This window comes from Canis aureus, chromosome 36, assembly GCF_053574225.1.
Source record: "Canis aureus isolate CA01 chromosome 36, VMU_Caureus_v.1.0, whole genome shotgun sequence".
NCBI classification, from domain to species: domain Eukaryota; kingdom Metazoa; phylum Chordata; class Mammalia; order Carnivora; family Canidae; genus Canis; species Canis aureus.
Window position 1 is genome coordinate 30614227 of NC_135646.1, and position 7639 is coordinate 30621865.

A 7639-nucleotide genomic window follows, 5' to 3' on the forward strand; every position below is an offset into this window, starting at 1 on the left:
TTTATCCAATAGTGACTATGTACCAAGCACTGTAATATGTGCCAGGTCTACAGATGAATAGTATCTGGTTCTGTCTACAAAAAGCTCGTAGCTCACCTTCTCATGCTGCAGCTGCCCACATGGTTATTCTGGAAGGGGCAGTAGCCTCTTGGGTTTTACCCCACCTCCAGCCTGGGAATTTGTCATAAAATAAATACGAGAAATATGTTTTAGAAGTAGAATTGCTTAGGCTATTTGTGTATCATACGCTAAAAACACAAATGTACATGGATATGTGGGATGGAACCATGACTTTTTTTGATGTGAATGTGTAGAAATATCCCTTTTGGAAGTTTTCAAATATTAAATTATTGAGAAATCAAATGTACTATCACTGTTCTATTAAAATTATTTTCTTCTTTTTTTTTTATTTTTTTTTATTTTTTTTATTTTCTTCTTTTCATCGAAATAGTAAGTGTCCCTCTACTCTTGGGCCAACTGGTTCTAAGCCAGTTGGTTCTTGCCACCTGGTATGCTCCCCAGGTTGTCTTCCTCTCATAAATTTATTTTATGTTTATTTCTGACTTTGAAAATCAAAGGTTCTTAGAAAACTCTTCTCCCCTTTTCTGTGTGATAGGTAATCCATTGATCATCTTTAAGTTCCTTGTGTACCAGACACAGATTCCTAAATGTTAGATAAGAAAAACTTCTACATGGATGCTTCTCAACTTTCTTAGTCCTTCAGGCTCTAATTTATTCCTGGAGACGCATTATAACTCTTCAGTTTCCATCAACACTGGGCATAAACTTCTTGAAAGAATGTAATGGCTACCAACAATGATCCCAAGGTAGTAATTCTTATTGTTCATCAACTTCTCATATTATATGTTGATACTATAGTATATTCATAGCCCAGTTAAAAAGTATTTGGAACAGACTGGTGGTTGCCACAGGTGGGGGGGTGGACAGTGGGCAAAATGGGTGAAGGGAGTCAAAATGTACAAACTTCCAGTTATAAAGTAGGTAAGTCATGGGGAATGTAAAGTAGAGCATGGTGACTGTAGTTAATAATACCGTATTGCATATTTGAAAGTTGCTAAGAGGGATCCCTGGGTGGCACAGCAGTTTGAAAGTTGCTAAGAAAGTAGATGTTAACAGTTCTCATCACAAGAAAGATAAATTCTGTGACCATGTATGATGATTGATGTTAGCTAGACTTATTGTGATGATCATTTCTCAATATATACAAATAACAAGTCATTATGTGTACACCTGAAAGTAATATAATACATGTAAATTATACCTCAATTAAAAAATTAAATTTGGAGTGAAATCATGTCCAAAAAGCCCCACGAATATTTGGGAATATTTTTACCACTGTTTCTTTTAATGGAGATAATTAAGAGATGATTGAGTGGTTACATGTGTCTCTGGAATGAGTTTTGCACGTATATTTTAACGTGGGTGTGTTGTGCTAGAAATTTACAATAATTCTGATAAAAGAATGAAGCTTTACCATGAAGCTCAGATTCTCAAATTCCATTTTCCATGTCCTAGGTTTTGCTTATCTCCTTGCTCCCTATCTTATTTTGGGGACTAACCAGCATATTCACTTGGTTTAAAGAAACATCAGCTTGAGCAGAGATGATTTCCTCTATTCCCACCCAGATGACTTGCTATTGATTTTTCCTTTCCATGTTTGTTAGGAAGGTTAATTAAAATTTTTACTCTAAATAGAGGTAATAAAATATTTTCCCCTCGGTTTTTGCTAGGCTATCAGTGGACTCCTGAGGAAGCAGGTAAGCAGGAAGATAATATCATGAAGATATTATGCAGCCCACAATAATAGGAATAGTTAACATGTATTCATATTCCTTAAGTAGCCAAAAAATTTATATTATATTTGAGGACTTTTCATATTTTTTAAAAGATTTTATTTATTTATTCATGAGAGACACAGAGAGAGAGAGAGAGGCAGAGACATAGGTAGAGGGAGGAGCAGGCTCCACGCAGGGACCCCGACGTGGGACTCGATCCTGGTATCCCGGGATCCTGGGGTCACGCCCTGGTCCGAAGGTGGTGCTAAACCACTGAGCCACCCGGGCTGCCCAAGGACTCTTCATATTTGACAGAGGATTATATTACTACATTTCTTTTTCTCCATATTGAATTTCCTCCAGTGAAATTAGCCAATCAACGAATGGCACACTTAATCTATTTAGAATGCAAATCCACTGGGCCATTTCTCTTGTTTTCACTGAGCAAACTAAATTCTTCCTCTTTACTCCTGCTCCGCAAAGTGTATATCCTATGAGTTCAGAAAGGAGAACAGTCCCCATTGTTTATTTTTTGGGTTCTCCACATCATTCATTTTGAAGATAAGAGTCAGCCAACCATCCGTGGAATCTATGTTGTGATAATATGGGGCTGCTTAGGTGAATGACCTCTTGTGACTTCAGGTTGTTTGCTTGGTTGTAGAGAATTCTCATGGATAGAAGAACCTGGAGTACTTGCCTAAAAAAGCTCTTCATCCTATCTTAAATTCTCTAAGCATTTTCTTTATTTACTTAATTTTCAGATATTGTTCCCTCTTAAGAGGACAAGACAAACACTTTTATAGTGTCAAAGAACTTCATGTCCTACGACAAGTTATTAAATAATGAAGCTGATTTTTGACAGTTTTAAAAATTATTAGCCATGCATTCATTCTAAAAACATTTATTGAAGATCTTTTATGTGTCCAGATTGTCCCAATTTGAAGATTTTAAGTATTTCAAGGATTTCTATTTTTATAGACTACTGATTATAGTCCTTAATGTAGTCTTGTCTATTTAGGATCCAAAGCAGGGAGGAGCAGGATTTTTCAGCAGCTCTCCAAGTCTTGTTTGTTAGGCTCACAAGTCAGTGGGGTGCAATGGGGTCTGAGGGAAAGTCCAGAGCCCTGTATAAAGTGTGTGTTCAGCAGGTGTCAATTCTTTATCCTGCCTTCCATAGCTACACTTCTCCTGTGGTATAAAGGGTTAGTATGCCCAACCCCGAGACTGTCAGAGTGTATGTAAGCCTCCCTGGGTAGGGATCTTGTCTGGCTGTAAACTTAGGTATTTCTGCTTCTTGGAGAGTGCCTGCCACACAGGAGGCGCTGGGTACACGGGTGTGGACAGGCAGCAAAGATGCACCCGTCCCAGCTCTGCTGAGAACCCGTGGAAGGCAGCGCCTCTCTCATACTCCCCCCGCATAAGCACCACTTCTCCTCTTCTCCTCTCCAACTTCTCTAGTCATCTTAAGGGTAATGGGGGTGGGAGGGAACTAGACTACATACAGAGATTGGTAAACCATAGTTCATGTTTTCCTCAGTTTACCTCTTCTTTTATTGCTTGCTTTCTAATTTGTTCAAGTTATTTCTTTAACATTGATAATATAACAGAATAGTTGGGGCCCAATTCCATAGTCGTAACGTCACACACACAAAAAAATCTTATTCTGAATAGGATAACAAAATTTAAATAAGTTTTGTTGGTCACAGGTAAAGGGTAAACCATAGGGATTTGTTCTGTGCTTATGCTTTATTGGTGCTTATTTCAGTTCATCTAAAGACCTGGAGAATTATTAAAGAAAAGCAGGCACCTCAAACTGAAGTTTGACTCATACATTTTTGGGAATTACAGGGGTTCTGAGGAATGCGTGAAGGTTCTTACTACAAGCTGGGGTAGGGTTTCATCACTTGCAGTCTGAGTATTGAGTATTTGCAAAAGAAATTCACCCTCAGGTGGCACTGGGTGGCTCCGTCAGTTAAATGTCTGTCTTTGCTCATGATCCCAGAGTCCTGGAGTCGAGGCCCACTTCTGGCTCCCTGTTCAGCAGGGTGTCTGCTTCTCCCTTTGCCCTCACCCTGATCATTCTTGCCGTATCTCTCTCTTTCTTACTCTCCCTCTCTCTCAGATAAATAAAAAACTTAAAAAAAAAAGAAAGAAATTCCCCCTTACAAAACTGGCATATCTGTTCACAATACTGCTTCTAAACCAGCAATGTAATAGTGTCGACACAAAATTGCACATACCCTGTGCACCCCCAGTACACAAGCTATTTCATACTGTCTCAGCAGAGTCGCTGACATGGTGCGGTACTACCTTGAGTGTAAACGATTGTTGAGGCTATTTTAAGCCAGGTGTGAGAAGGTAGGGTCCATTAGGGAATTACTGCTGGTCAAGGTTTTAGTTTCTTAACTCTCAGGTCCAGAAACTGATTCAAATGCTTCCCCCAAGGTCTAACCCTTAATTTCTCTGTCTATAAAAATGGGCATCATAATTATCCCTCCTTTGCAGAGTTTACTGTAAGAATTAAATGAATTGGTAGATACAAAGTGCTTGAAGAATGTCAGGCACACAGCAAGTGCTCTGTAGGTGTTAGCTATTTTTTTTATTGCTATAACTGCCTATATTTGCTAAACTCAAGGGATATGCTTTATACTGCTATTTCAATTAGCAGAGAGGCACATTCCTTTCTAGGGACAAGAACACTCGCTGGTACTCCCTCTGTCCAGCACCATGCGGTCTGTGAAGTTAAATGAATAAATACCAGATTACTTGGTGAAAATTAAATGGAAGAAAGTAAGTTAGATGGCTTTAAAGAATTTTTCCAGTAAGTGTGGCTTGAGCTCCCTGTCAGGTGGTTCTGTTTTCCTTGGATGGTGCTGACAGCGTTCTCTCAGCCTCTGTCCTTGTCTCCCTCTCCTTCCTCCCGTGGTTCCTCGCTCCTCAGTAGAGACCACTTCTTCCGTGGGCGGGTTGAGCCTTGCTGGAGGGCCTTCACATACCCTGAGGCAGCCCCAGGCCTTTCTTGGCTTGGAGTCTAGACTGCAGAAGAACACCACTTGGGGCCTCTAGCCACCGGCCAAATGACTGCACATTGTGCTATTTTATCCAGATCTTTAACCCAAGGGGCAGAGATAAAAGTGTGCAATTCGCCCTTCTTGGCTTTATGAAGATGGAGAGAAAAATTAATAAGATAATTACTGTTCAACCACTTTTATTTATTTATTTTTGATTACTGAAGTTGAATCATGCTTTTTCATGTCAGATATAGTCTTTTTTTTTTTAAAGATTTTATTTATTTATGCATGAGAGACACACACAGAGAGAGAGGCAGAGACACAGGCAGAGGGAGCAGCAGGCTCCGTGCAGGGAGCCCGACGTGGGACTCGATCCTGGGTCCCTGGGGTCACGTCCTGAGCCGAAGGCAGGCGCTAACCGCTGAGCCATCCAGGCTGCTCAGATACAGTCTTTAATGTCATTTTTGCACATGAAAAGGTTTGGCTCTCCAGCTGTACTGGGGACATGTATTTTAGTCATTGAATGTTCTAACTTTTCCCTTACCTCCACTCTCTATCAATGTCACAACCTGCTGTTTGTGCCCCATGTGACATTGATATTAAGTAGACATAACTGGTAACCAAAATTTAATCAGTCTCCGAAGAATTTTTGTTCTAAAGTATTGCCTGTAAGGAGAGTGGTAGCAATGAAATGAGTGGTTTGCTTCAGCAGAGTCACAACCGCTTGGATTGTGTTTGATCCTGAAAAAAATAATAATAAAAAAAAAAACAATGCTTGGGAGAAGTCAAATGCTATTTCTTTCTGATGAAAGAAACTTGATTGTAACCAATTATTAGTCTCCTAGGGCTGCTGTAATCGAGGCCCAAAGTAGGTGGCTTAGAACAATAGTAGTTTACTGTCCCCAGCTCTGGGGGCTGGACATCCGAAGTCGCAGCTCCTGGTTCTTTGTGGAGGCCGTGAGGGAGTGTCTTGGGCCTCTGTCCTCTGGTGCTTTGTCGGCAGCCTTTGGTCTTCCTTACCTACAGGCCCTTTCATTATCTTCACATGGCATGCTTCTTGGGTGTGTGTCTGTGCCCAAATTCACCGTTCCCGGTCTCGGGGGAGTAAGGGCTTACCTCGCTCCAGGAGGAACCCGGTTAATCACACCTGCAAGGACCCTGGGGGAGAAAGATCACATTCGGTGGAACTGGGTTTAGGAGTCAACTTCTGAGTTTTGAGCGGACATAATTCAGTCCACTAATAATTACAGTCCTCAAATCCCATTTTTACATGCTCATGAGCAATGGGACCTGACCCTTGGGCATGTGTCTTACTTAAAATATACAGAAAAAAATACCAAATGAAAATAAACAAATGAACCCACTGGCCAACAAACCACTGCCAGCCAGGGATTTTATTACTCAGTTGACAAGTTGATTGAGAGAGGCTTCATTTTGAAAGCACCAATTCAGAAATGCTATTCTCTTACATCCTGACAAGTATCTAACCCCCAATAAATTATAATGTGGAAAATAAGTTCTAAAACAACAACAAAAAAAAGAGTAAGCAGAAAAAAGAAAAGAGTCAAATTTGGAAATCTTGGGATTTTATATAATCTTAGTAGGAAACTGTAAGGGTGCCACCCATCCTGCAGTCTGTGGAATCGTTCCAATCTTACTAAGAAAATCTTATACCTTAAAAACTTTGCTTTCATATCTAAATAAATGCTTATTATTTATTAGGGTGATTTAAAAAAAGTTGTTTTTTGCCTGGCACATACTGTGAAAACCTATCCGTGAATAACTGAAGATATTCCTGGCAGTTGCCTTTCACAGGATGCAACATTTAAAAGTAAGTGACTTTTAATTTTAACATATTGTCTACTTTTTTTTTTAAGGTAAAGATAGGAGGAGTGTTTTGGTTCGATAGCCAGATTTACCCTGATATGTCTGTCTCCTATAAAATATAAATACAGATACATTTGGAGGCTCGAGTTATAATGAGAAATGAACAACTTATGTTTTCCTTCTTTAATCTGAATTATAATCTTTATTTTTTTGAATTATAATCTTTAACACTCATTTAAAAATTACTAGAAATGGATGCTTTTTTTTTTTTTTTTTTGAGGTGACATCTTACTCTGAGACATCTTACTATGATATGGACAATTTTTGCGCTTGTTGATGTTTGGCACCTAGCACCGAAAAAAGTATATCTGAAAACTGTGCAACACTATTCTCACTAACCATAATCTGGAGAATCTTGCAGAGCAGTAGCACCCCGTGAAGGCGAAGCTACTGCATCAGGTCCTGCTTCCTGAAACCCTGGACTTCCTCATTTAAACTGAAAGCAGCTTTTGAGACCAATCTCTGTTTTCATAAACAAGTAGTTTAAGTTAAATTTCAGAAGGTCAGTTTCCACTTTTTTGAAAGCTTCTATGATATACATACTAGATGTAGTATCTATGGCTTCTATGCCACTCAAAAGCACTTTGAATTTTTTCACTTTTTGATTCCTGATTTTTGTTCTTGTGGATGCTGAGTAGTAGAGCAAACACAAACTCAAAATATCTTTATACTCACAATAAAAGACATGTTTTCCAAAAAAGAACAGTGCAGGTCACAATCTGTTTCTATTTGTCTGAATAGATTTTATTCCCTCTATGAAGGCAAAAGGCCATTCAAATACAGTTCTTCAGAAATACAAAAATCACAGGTACTGACAAAAATTTAGAAGGATTATTGGTTCTTTTCCTTGGATTATACATGAGTTTCATTCAACATTTCCTCAGTTCTGTAACCAACATTAGCGGTGGGGCCTAAGAGTCCCCGGGTTGTGTGTGGCCACGGCTG

At 39.3% G+C, this 7639-nt stretch overlaps 1 long non-coding RNA gene across 1 annotated transcript; it reads left to right on the forward strand.

Moving 5' to 3' along the window:
* Positions 1-620: 620 nt before the first annotated feature.
* Positions 621-7391, forward strand: LOC144306088 (uncharacterized). Its single transcript, XR_013373117.1, has 3 exons — positions 621-827; positions 6530-6638; positions 6915-7391. It is a non-coding gene; the product is annotated as an uncharacterized LOC144306088 (long non-coding RNA).
* The last annotated feature ends 248 nt before the right edge of the window (positions 7392-7639 follow it).